The 13,398-nt window shown below is 38.6% G+C and overlaps 1 non-coding gene across 1 annotated transcript; it reads left to right on the top strand.

The window, feature by feature from the left end:
• The first annotated feature begins 6,826 nt into the window (after positions 1-6,826).
• Positions 6,827-6,933, top strand: LOC145637431 (small nucleolar RNA R71). The gene has a single exon (XR_014114216.1). It is a non-coding gene; the product is annotated as a small nucleolar RNA R71 (small nucleolar RNA).
• The last annotated feature ends 6,465 nt before the right edge of the window (positions 6,934-13,398 follow it).

Raw genomic sequence — 13,398 nt, forward strand, 5'->3', positions numbered from 1 at the left:
GGAATTAAGAATGGATTAAGAACAAAGGTTTTTGAGGGAGAGAATCTAAGAGAACAATTAAGAGAGTAAAGAAAGAGTAAAAAGGGAAAAAAAAAGAGAGAGAGATCAAAATCGTATTACGGAGGAGTATTTATACTCCGTACAAATTCTAAATTAAAACAAACTAAAACGACGCTAATCGCCTCCTAATAAATACACGCGCCCGATCGGGCGAGGCACCGCCCGATCGGGCGCGCCTTTTTGCTCGATGTACTAATCTCGCGCCCGGCCGGGCGCGTCACCGGGCGCCAACCTTAGCTTCTCCCGCCCAGCCGGGCGCGCCTTCGGGCGCCAGCCTCTTTGGCCGAGTGACTCACTTGGGCCACTATTTGGACTACGATTGGGCTCCAATTCTTCGGGCCAATCTGGGTTTCCTCTTCCGGTCTTGAATACTCGGTCCAAATGCCCCGGTATCACCTATACCGAGCCCTTAATCACCGGTTCGATGGCTCTAACCGGCCCTGGGCTATAGAATCTGTTCGTGCTTCTCCAATGCTCGTGATTGCTCCAAAATATCTCGGGAAAATACTCCAAAAGTGTAATTCCCTGCAAAAGTCAACCAAATCTACGAAAACACTAGAAAACACCAATTAGTAATAAAAGTGGCTCTAAAGAGCCAAAAACACTACTAATTATGACCAAGGGACGGGGGTAAAATACTATATAAAATAGACACATCAAACTCCCCCAAGCCAAACCTTTGCTTGTCCCTAAGCAAAGATCTCATCAATGAATCAATAAATATGCTTCACCCCAGAAGTAAAAATCAAGCACAGACGATCCAGGGTAAATCAAATAAACATGCTTCAAAATCAACCAATCAAATCCATCTAATTACCAATCTTCCCTAACAATTGTCAAACAGAGCAAACCACAAGAGCATATAGAATTCAAGACTAGTGCTCACACACTCGACTCTCATTTTTGTGGCGAGTAAAAGATATACTCGATCGCTCTCCATCCAACCCCTTTATGTAAACAATGCCCTCCCAACTCACACTCTCGCGTGTATAAAACAATGAACGCTAAATCCTACTAGTCGACTCGAAATATGCCAAATCATAACTTGCATTGATAAGCAACACTTTCACATTCATACAATTCTATGAACAAAGGTCGAAAGGTCTTTAAAGTTTGTAATGCAAGGCTAGGGTAAAGGGTAGGATAAATTTGGGAATAAGTGAGAGAAAAGCTATGCTTAAGGGAGCAAATCCTATCAAAACCCATGATCAAAATAAATAATGATCAACATCTCCTACGTAACCAACTCTAACATCAACCAAATATACTCCAATCATAATAAACAATCCCAACTCTTACATATCACTCATAAGATATAATAATGAAGAAGTGGAGTGAATAAACAAACTTTATTTCCAAACTTGAATTTTTCATTGAAGCTCTATTATTTTTTTCTTTTGATCAACCTTCAACTAGAACATTTGAACATTGAACACTTTTCTTTTATTTTGAAGTTCACTTATTTTTTCAACATATTTTTTTTCTTGAACTTCTCTTTTTTTTTTTCACAACATCATGCTTTATTTTTTCAAGAAAATATAACTCTCAAACTCATCAAAAATAAACATGATCAACAACAAAACAACTTCTCAAAAGCCCTCCCAAGCTGTGCAAATAATAAGCACACTACAAACTCCCTCACCTCACTCACTAATAGCTCCACCAAGCCAAGCTTGGGACTAGTAACCAATGGGGCAAAATAGGCTTGTAATATGGCTAATAAAACAACAAAAAGTCAAGGCAACAACATGGGTAGCAAGAAGGGAACAAATGTATCTATAATATCTGGAGGCTACCTAAAAGAACAAATGCCTTCGTCCTCCACAATGTGCATAATAATGAATCATATAAATATTACTAATAGTTGCAAACCAATACTCAAATTCGTTGACATACCAGGAACTATGGAACTATCACACATTCCTAACCAAATCAATTAGTCAAGCCCTATATTCACAAGTAGTTGGACAAAATTGACGCATGTTAAGGTTTCAAGGCAATCAAACATCAAATTATGATTAACTAATCCACAATGCCTATCATCGAATACCAAGAATCAAAACAATTTTCTCAAGTAAGGGGCACAGGGAAACATAATTTAGAATTTATTGGAACGTATTTTTGAAATTTTTTTTATTTTTCAATTTTATTTGTATTTTTCATATAAAAGAAAGCAATAAAACTAACCTAGAAAGCAAGAAATCTATCCTAAGAAAACACACCAAAAATAAAAGAAAAGAGGAAAAAGAAAGATACCAAACCAAAATCTCCCCCAAGCCAGAATCAGAGAATGTCCTCATTGGCTCGGGAACTAGCCCAGCATAGCTAGTCCTGATCATCCTCATCCATCGAGCCGAAACCCGCACCTCCGTTGCCACCTGCACCACCTGCACCAGAAGAGCTACCACCAAAATAATCACCATGAAAACTCCCCCCAGCCGGTCCCCTAAAAGGAATGTCCTGGCCATACCCGTAGAAGGAAGAATAGCCAGTGTAAATACCACGGACAGTGGGATCCCTATCGTATCCCTGGGGTGGAGGCTGAAACCAGTCAGGGTGAATAGCGTCGTCGGGAATGTTGCCCCGACGAGCATAATCATCGTACATAGGGTAGAGAGCTCTACCCTGGTTCCTCTCTAGGTACCCTAACCTATGGTCTATAGAGCCTACCATCCTCCTAAGGTCAGTATGGGAATGCTCGATACGTCCTAAGGCATGACCTATACTCTGAAGGTCCCAAACTGGGTCAGAATCAACATGAGGGACGGAGTGAGACATACGAGGTGGAGAGAATGCCTCCTCGAGCTGAGGCTAGGGTGGTGGAGCCTGCCCCCTAGCGTTGGCAACTAAAACATCATATGTGTAAGAAGGTTTCCCTGGGGGAAAGGCGGGCAAGTCAGGACTGGGTAGGGAAAAGATGGGCATAGGTTGCTCGCTCCCAGTCCTAATACACCAAAAGGGTGTCTGCTCACTATCCGGTCGAACCCACCCCAACTCCTCGAAATACCTAGCAGTCATATAGGTATATGGTCCACAGTTGGTCAGCTGGTGGGGTCCATCCACTACAAAACCAACCTTTTTCACTGCTATCCGAGTGATAAGGCCTCCTAAACGGATGGGGTTTTTTGATGTGGTGCTAGTCGTGGCATGCCTACTCAAACGGTGAACAATAAACCTACCTATGTTCAATTTCCCGTACCCATACACATAGTGTCCTATGATAGCTAGTTCGTTAGATTGGGCATTATGGGGCTCGTTCCTACCTAAAAAACACAAACCCGCAAATCTTTGCCAGATTTTTGGGACAGGGTGGTGAATAGGTTTGGTACTAGCATGTTGGGGGTCAGGAGTAGGCAAACCAGTCAAAGCATGATATATGTCACCCATTTTATAGTCCGCATGCCATTGGTGAGATAGTTCATAATTTAATTCAAATAATTTACAAAATTCTACAAAAGTTAAACTAATATTCCTATTGTTCAACCTAAAAAATAAATTTGGCCCATTTCTACTACTAACAACATGTGAAGAAGACAGGAATTCACAAGTAAGTTCTCGGAAAGTAAGATAGTGCATATCAACAAATTTTCTCATGCCAATGTCATTTAAAAATCATTTTACAAAATCAAACAAACCAAATGATTCTAGAGTAGGGCGGTGTAACCACCGAGAAGGAATTACCTCCCGACCGATTAAGTGTTCTAGCCGCTCCTTTTGCTCTCGGCTAGCAATACGGATCGTCGGCCAGTACGAAAGTTGCAAATCCGGGTCGTATTCCTCCCTCAAACTGGAGCTCCTACCGAAAATGGACCTAGCCCTCTTTGAAGCCATGGTAGAAAATGGGTTTGAAACTTTATTTGAATAAAATCTGAAAATTTTTATATGGAAATGTAGAGGATGAAGAGAGGATTACAAATATGTAAAAAGTTTTGAATTTGGTTAAGGGATGAAGGAGAAATCTTAGAGAGAAGGTAGAGAGAATTTGAGTTTTAGAGAGAGAAAGTAATGGAGGAAAGAAGAAAGAATGGGAAAAGCTGAAGAAAGAAGAAGAAAAGGAGGGATCGGGTATGCCACGCCAGGTCGGGTGGCAGCTCGCCCGGTCGGGCGATCTAAGTTGAAATTTGCGCTGTGCTCTCGCGCCCGGTCGGGCGGCATTCGCCCGGTCGGGCGATCTGATGCCCTGATTTTCTCCAACTCTCGCGCCTGGTCGGGCGCCATTCGCCCGATCGGGCGATCTATCGATCGAATTTTCAGCTCTTCTCGCGCCCGGTCGGGCGAGAGTCGCCCAATCAGGCGGACAATTTAGTCCGTATACGACGAATATCGCGCCCTGTCGGGCGAAAATACTTAATTTTTGCACCTAGGTCTCGCGCCCGATCGGGCGGACTTCGCCCGGCCAAGCCCGAGACTAATTGTCAGCTTTCGTATTTGCTTATTTTCTTCAAAATTTGGCTAACTCTTTTTTTTTTTCTTCAAACCTGAATAAAACTAATAAAACTCATTATATTCCCTCATCTCTCCTCTCATAAGAAAAAGAAAAGAAAAACTAGTCTAAAAAGCGTTAAAAATACGGGTTGCCTCCCGCAAAGTGCTGGTTTATCTAGGTCCCGCACGACCTTCTTACCAAGTACAATAACTAGTACCTTTGGCCTAACGCTTGATTGGGTGGTTTCTCACCCGGTCTAGCGGTGTTTAGGCTACGACGCGGCTTCCTGACATACTCTGTGGGACGCCAAATCACCTTATCAGGTGGATCCTCCTTGACTTGGACTGGGAGATCTTTAATGCTACGCACTAAAGATCCTTCTTTGATCGAAAGTTGCTTCAAATTGTCATTGTATTCAACACTTGCAACTCGATCTGGCGGAACACTTACCGTAGGCTCAAATCGCATAACTTTCTTGATCGGCTCCACCTTTTCATCCTCGAAACCAAGACCAACAGTGTAAAGTGCTCTTTCTATTGCATCGATTTCCTTCTGCCATTTGTCTATCTCATCTGAAAGGGATGCAACACAGGATACCGCCTCCAAGGGATCTTTTTCAAGATCTTGGGGCTTGTTAGAATAATTCTCAACCACATTAACACTAAAACATTTCTCCTCAGTCATAGAGCTTTTAGGGGCATTATTCAGATTAAAAACAATTTTATCATCCCCTACTGATAGTGTTAACTTACCACTTCTCACATCTATGATTGCTCCTGCAGTGTTAAGGAATGGACTACCCAAAATAATTGGGGTTTGCACATCCTCAGCCATATCAAGAACAACAAAATCAACAGGTATATAAAATTTACCTACTCTAACGGGGACATCCTCCAAAACACCTAAGGGGTATTTGAAAGAGCGGTAGGCCATTTGTAGAGTTATATTGGTAGCTTTTAATTTACCCATATTTAACTTGGAACACACATATAACGACATGACATTAACGGTAGCACCTAAATCACACAATGCATTATCAATCATTAGATTGCCTATATGACAAGGGATGGAGAAACTACCAGGATCTTTTAATTTAGGCGGAGACTTATTTTGAAGTACGACACTACACTCTGTGAAAGCTACTGTCTCTACCTCACTAATAGACCTTTTCCTCGTCAATATTTTCTTCATAAATTTTGCATATGAAGGAATTTGTGTGATTAATTTAGTGAAGGGAACCGTTACCTTCAAACTTTTACCACCTCCAGGAACTTACCAAACTGCTTATCCAAATTTGTCTTCAATTGACGATTGGGGAATGGAAGTTTGATAATTGGCTTTGGAGCATTATTTCTCGTATCTGGAGTAGCCACCTTCTCTAGAGTCGTACCCTGCAATGTAGAATTAGATATGTTAGTATTATCCTTTAGCCCTGCAGGGCTATTAACTACATTGTTTGGTTTAACGGAATCAAGATTAGCATTATTTAGTGAAACGGGTTCATCAACTCTGGGCATAGGGGGCCCTTCATAGTTTGAACCACTCCTTAGAGTAATTGCATATGCTTGATTCGTAGGCCTGGTCGGCTGTACCGGCAGAGCTCCCTGTTGGCGGGCTTGTAGAGTAGCGGAAAGTTGCGCAATTTGATTATCTACAATTTTATTATGTGCTAGAATTTGATCAATTCTCGCATCTCTACTCTCCATGTGCTTTTGCATATTAACCAACATTGCTCTAATTTCCACCAAAGAAGGGTCAGAAGATGAGGAGGGTTGTTGTGGTTGGTTCTTCTGGCCAGCATTGGGATGGTAATATTTCTGTTGTTGTTGCTATGGCACCTGTGGTTCTTGTGGTGGTTGATTTTGAACATTAGTACTCCAGTAGGAATGGTACGAATGGTTTCGATACCCAAAATTGTAGGTGTTGGAGTATGGGTTATTCTGCCTATAAGCTTGAAAGACATTAACTTGCTCCACGGAACTCCTGCAATCTTGCTCCCAATGACCTAAAATACAGCAATTTTCACAAAAGGCCTCATTAGAATTATTATTAATCGCAGAAACATTAGCTACATTAGCAGTGCTCAGATTATCTAATTTTTGGCATATAGAGGTCAGTTGAGCTTGTAAAAAGGATACAAAGTCAACACTATGCTTCCCCTTTTTAGTAAATCCTCTAGGATTCCCATATTGGGAATTGTGTATCGCCATGTCTTCAATAACCTGACCTGCATCTTTAACATCAAAATTCATAAATCTCCCACTAGGTGCAGAATCTAAAATTATTCGAGAAGAATTTCCAAGGCCATTTTTAAAGGTTTGGATTAACTGCCATTGTGCTAAATTATGGTGGGGGCAGTCTCTTTGTAGATCCTTGAACCTCTCCCAAGCCTCATATAAGGATTCATCGGCTTCTTGGGCAAAGTTCTGAATCCCACTTTGTAGTACGGCTGTTCTCTCTGCAGGATAATACTTGTTATAAAAATTCAAAACAAGAGTTTCCCAGTTAGTTATACCAAGTGCAGTTCTATTTAAGCCATTAAACCACAATTTAGCTTTTCCAGTTAAAGAGAAGGGAAAAAGAATCTCCCTGATTTGGTCTTGAGTGACCCCGGCTTGCCTGATGGTGTTAAATTATTGACAATAGTTGGCAATGCGAAGATTTGGGTCTTCACCCTTTGCTCCACTAAATTGCTTCCTCTCTATCATCGTTATAAATTGAGGTTTAATTTCGAATTGAACCCCATCAAGAGCCGGAGTGGGGGTTAGATGTGGAAAATCTGTAAGCTGTGGTTGTGAGTAATCACTAAGCTTCTTTGGAACTTCCATCTCTGATTCTGCGTCTGATGATACCTCTGAATCGCTAGAACCAGTTGGAGGATCGCGGTGATTATTATTATCACCAGAATCCGGCAGAATTTGCTTGTAGAGATTTTTCTGTCTATGGAAGGAACGTTCGATCTAAGGATCGAATGGGATGTACCCTGATCTGGAACACCTGGGCATAAACAAAAACAAGAAGCAAATGTGAGATTTGCCTCAAAGAACTAACGTTCTCTGAGACAAAATGAAAATAACTAGACTACAAAAATAATCAGAAATAAAAATAAAACTGTTTCCCCGGCAACGGCGCCAAAATTTTGACAGGGTAAAGTCGTATCCCCAAATCAAAAGTAATTCCTAAATCCTCTAACTAATGTAGATAGGGAAGTAGTGTCGAATCCACAGAGAAACGGATCTTTCTATTCCTAATTAACTAATACAATCTAGATTATGAGGTAACCAATATTTATATTTGAATAATAAACTAAACTACAGAGATCAAGAATAAGGAGAAAATAATATATAAAAGGATCTAGGGCATAGGTTCACCAATAAAAAATATTCCAGGGTTGAATATAATAATCATTCATCAATGCATAATTAATCAGATCATAAAGGGCTTTCGCTACGTATTATAATCACACAATTAATTTACCGGTATTAAATCTCATCTTTCGAATCTCGACTTAACCATTTATAAATTAACCTGCCTATTGAAACTAGACCTAAACATTAATTCTCATCTGTCGAATCTCGAATCAATAATGTCAAACTCATGCATAAAAGATCAGGCCTAATCTAGTAACAGAGCATTAAATCAATCAATAGGAAATTAATCTAGCATTGACAATTAACAACAATAAATTACCCCTTCATATTATTTAAGGATCCCCACAAACCCTAGAAATAAAACTACTCAGACATAATTAAATATAAAATAAACAAAGCAATTAAAGGAGACATGATTAAAGGAATAGAATAAATAACTCAGATTAAGAGAAGAGAAATAGTTACCAAACAAATCTGGAATTAAGAATGCATTAAGAACAAAGGTTTTTGAGGGAGAGAATCTAAGAGAACAATTAAGAGAGTAAAGAAAGAGTAAAAATGGAAAAAAAGAGAGAGAGAGATCAAAATCGTATTACGAAGGAGTATTTATACTCCGTACAAATTCTAAATTAAAACAAACTAAAACGACGCTAATCGCCTCCTAATAAATACACGCGCCCGATCGGGCGCGCCTTTTTGCTCGATGTACTAATCTCGCGCCCGGCCGGGCGCGTCACCGGGAACCAACCGTAGCTTCTCCCGCCCGGCCGGGCGCGCCTCCGGGCGCCAGCCTCTTTGGCCGGGCGGCTCACTTGGGCCACTATTTGGACTACGATTGGGCTCCAATTCTTCGGGCCAATCTGGGTTTCCTCTTCCGGTCTTGAATACTCGGTCCAAATGCCCCGGTATCACCTATACCGAGCCCTTAATCACCGGTTCGATGGCTCTAACCGGCCCTGAGCTATAAAATCTGGTCGTGTTTCTCCAATGCTCGTGATTGCTCCAAAATATCTCGGGAAAATACTCTAAAAGTGTAATTCCCTGCAAAAGTCAACCAAATCTACGAAAACACTAGAAAACACCAATTAGTAATAAAAATGGCTCTAAAGAGCCAAAAACACTACTAATTATGACCAAGGGACAGGGGTAAAATACTATATAAAGTAGACACATCAGGTGTCAAATCGGTTACCCAAATGGAGTTTGGGTTGACCCACAAAGGGTCGGTCCGTTTGGGTCGGTTAATGATGATTCATTTTAATATTACAAACAAAATCAAATTAGGTTGACCTTAATCATATTCGGGTTGAAGTTGAGTTCAAGTATGGTCGGATATAGCCTTCAGATGAATTCGGATCTGGATTTTATTGGGTTTATTTTGGTCAAAGTGAATTTATTTGATTTTGGATCGGGCAATTTCGAATTCGATTAGACCTCGGTTCAAATTACTTCAGTTAAAATCTGAACGTCGTTGATTCGATTATAAGCTCATACTCATATATAATTGAACCGAGTATAAATTAATTGAACTAAAATTAATCTGACGTGAACAGGCCCTATGTTCATCAATAATATCATATAATTTTAGATAAGTTTCTACAAATTCATGTTATTTTTGACCCAAATTCTTAGTAGTTTAAATAAGTTCAGTTAAGTTTCGAATAATTTGATGTACAGTAATATAAAATAATATTTGTTCAGATTATTCCATACAATTATGATATTAAATTCAAATAATTTCAGCTAACATCAATAACATCAGATAGTTTCAAATTCATACGGATTATGAGTTTAGATAAATTTAGATGTGTTTATATAAATTCAATTAAATTAAGAATTGTTTTAAATAAATTTAGAAGTTCAATTACGCTAAAAAAAATACATATCCGTCAAATTCAGGTGAATATAACACACCTAATCACATTAATATGTCATATATACATATTTATATTATAAATTTAAAATTTTATGGAAGTATATTTTATGGTACATAATGATAATATAGGATTTTTATAGTATAGTGTGCTAAAATCATGGATTAATTTTTCTCAAAAAAAATAAATAAATAAAATCATGGATTAATTGGCTAATATATCGATCAATGTACTATTCCTATAATGTTGACTCGATTCAAACATATTCTTATTGCTTTGCCTTACTTTTGTGGTATCTCTATTGTTACTATTCATTTATTTATATATATATATATATTTTACCGTTTTATTGTAGTACTCCATATCAATTAATCAATTATCATTCCTTTCTATGACTCCCTTGTTTGTTCTGTGTACAAATTCTACAATTCGCAACTTAAATGTTGAAGGTAAAAATGCTTCATCAAACAACGTAACTCAGATGTAAGGATATATGATTCCCAAGCTCAATCCAACAACCATTCTGTACCACGAACGTATAGTGGTAAACAATTTGATTTCAGGATAGAACAAAAAGTTATGTTTAGAAACAACTTGGGTGCAAATGAATTATGAGTAATTTCAAGTCGGTTTTAATTGGGTACTGACAAGGGTTGGAACTAGGTCGTTATCTAATTCTTCCCTAAGTAAAACTAAATTTGTAAACGCTTAACAAACCTTATACGAGTATAGATTAAGCTAAGGGTCGAACCCAAAGGAATGAATCAAAACCATGTTATAGTCTAACGTTAAGCTATTTCGAAGAAATGTTAAAGGTTGAGTACGAATAACTATGATAACAAGAATCGAGAATTCAATCAAAATTTTAAATACTAGGGATATAGGTTCCACATGCAAGCTTAACAATCATGCTAATCGATAGATCACCAAATTGATTCATACATTGCAAAGGACAAACAATAGTTGCAATAAAAGGAATTCAAAGGTTACCTCCTATAAACCAAACTAGGGTTCACTATGAATGATTAACAAGGAGAATCACAAGCAAATTCAATCAATTAAAGCAATTTCCAAATCAATTGTTCGTGTCATTGGAATTTGCAATGCAATCTAGGTTAATATTATAGGTTGATCACTCCTAGTCTAATTAATCACATGCACAACTATGTCAACCAATTTAATTGCAACAATCAATCAATCAAGGATCATCAATTAACAATAATCATCAATCAAGCATGCTTCCCCTTCTCCCTAGCAACTAATCTACTCACTAATCATGGTGAAATCAAAAACTAGAACAAATTCAATCTCAAACGTATTCATCTCAAGCTAAATCAAAAGGAAATTCAATCAATCAACAAATTCTCAAGACTAAATCAAAATCCAAACCAAACATTGAAGCATAAAAGTAAATTGCAATTGAAGTAAACTCAAAGGAAAGAAATCTTACTAACTTGATTGATATTGAAGGAGAATCAAATACTTGATTGAAGAAACATTGTTGAATTACAATTCAAATCCAAAGATTACAATCTCAAACTTTCTCTCTAACTTCTCTCTAGTTTCTCTCTCTAAAAACTAAGCAAATGAAATATTATCTAAAAGTTAGCCTTCAAAAGGATTTACAAGAGTATATATAAGCAAAGAACAAAAGCTGATCGGCCGCACCCTCTCCTCGAAGACCCCGCGGGCGCGGAGAAATGGATAAGGAACCCATAACTCCCTCCGCGGGTAGTCTGGGCAAAACCCACGCCCGCGGGCTACAGTACCCGCGCTTGCGGCACAAGGTGCGGCAAAATGCCCTGTTCCAATACAAGCAGGGGGCCGCGGTCTCTCTTGATCCGGAGCGCCCACTCCAACATCTTCGCGCCCGCGGGTAGACCGCGGGTAGGGCGCGGAGAGTTCATGCCAAAATTCCCAAAATTTGCACCAAAACCCGCGCCCACGGCCCATGAGACCCGCGCCGCGGCTCTGAGAGAAAGAGGAGAGCCCTCTCCATGAGACTTGAAGCTCCTTTGCTTGGCTCTTTTTGCTCCTCTTGAATCCTTTGCAAATCTAAGTCTTAAGGTACCTACAAGAGAAACCAAGGAGAGAAAATAGAAGAGAAAAAGAGCAATATAAAAGGAAAACAGGAATAAATGCACATAAAGGAAAGTAAAACACGAAAGAAGAAGAAATAGAGAAACTAGAGGAGAAAAGATCAAAATAGTAAAAGAAAAGCATAAAAAGCATAATGAAAATATCCTAAAACACTACCTTATGAGTGCCATAAATGACACTCATCAAATTCCCCCAAGCTAGACTTTTGCTCGTCCCGAGCAAAACAAAAGCTAGTAAGGAATAAGGATGGCTTATTAAGAAAAGAGAAAGAGAAAAAAAGAATATACACTAAGACTCACTAACGTAGGAATCACGGTTGTTTTTAGCTACAACAAGCCCTTTAAAACCTAAAGTCGCCTATGAGGATGAGTGAGGTCTCGTAAGGGTTTCCTAAGAGATTGACCCTTAACTCTTTGAAACAAAATGAGGCTAAATCATTTAAAAAGAAAAGAAAGTAAAACAAAAGTTCAAACAAATAGCTCTTTACAAGGACTTTCACAAATAGTCAAATGCAAATGCATGAACACTTTTCTATAAGAAATGGGTATGCATGCTTCAAGATATTCACGATTGATTGAAATATAAGGTATGCTAAGCGTAGAGAACTAATGAGGCGCAATCCACTTTCATCCCAACCAATCTAGCCGCGTTCTCCCTATGGTTTCAAATCCTCCCTAAGTGAGCGTCCCTATGGTTCCTCGAAGGAACCGGAAAAAGATTAGAATTTTTAGGGATTCTCGACATCTTGACCTTGCATCCCTTTTCCTTAGGCTTTAACTCATAATGCCCTCCCTCGGTATATGACTCAACTACTAGGTCGAAAGGACTTTCCCAAAGGTTGTAACGTAAGGGCAATAGGTTAGGGGTAGGCTAAAAATTTAAAATTTGGTGGTTTTCCTAAAAGTGAAGCAAAGAACGGGCACTTTCTTAGAATCACAATCAAGTAATCACCAAACAAAAACAAACTAACACCCCCAAGCTTATTCAAAGCTATATCAACAAATATATATACAAAAGCGTAAACGCTTCTCCCCTAAGCTAAAAGGAAGCATTGACCTCAATGCTTGAAAAGGGAAAAGAAATTTCATCACAATATTTTCTCATTTTCTCATTTTCACTTTTTTTATTTTCATTTTTTTTCTTCTTATGTTTCCATTGCTTTCAAAGAAATTGTCCATGCCTCTTTAACTTTGGACTGCTTTTTTTTTTCAATTATTCATTTGCATTGTCCTTGCCTTATATAAAGTTAGGACGACCTTTTCATTTATTCATTTTCCATTATTCTCACAAAAATATAAAACACAAACTTGCTTACAAATAAGAACCAAAATCCAAACTTATAAACCACATACTCCAATAAAATGATTATTTGCTTCACAAAAACCAAAATTGGAACAAAAAGAAACAAAAGGCTCAAAGTTCTAAAGATGTGGCTTGAAAAGAAGGGGAAAGCCTCAAATGGTTAGCAAGAAGGCAAATGTAAACCCAAATGAACTAAACATAAAGAAAATTAACCCAGAAAAGAAAAATTATCACCCCGAAAAGATGCCTTTGTCCTCCCTACACT

This window comes from Chenopodium album, chromosome 6 (genome assembly GCF_948465745.1).
Source record: "Chenopodium album chromosome 6, dcCheAlbu1.1, whole genome shotgun sequence".
NCBI classification, from domain to species: domain Eukaryota; kingdom Viridiplantae; phylum Streptophyta; class Magnoliopsida; order Caryophyllales; family Amaranthaceae; genus Chenopodium; species Chenopodium album.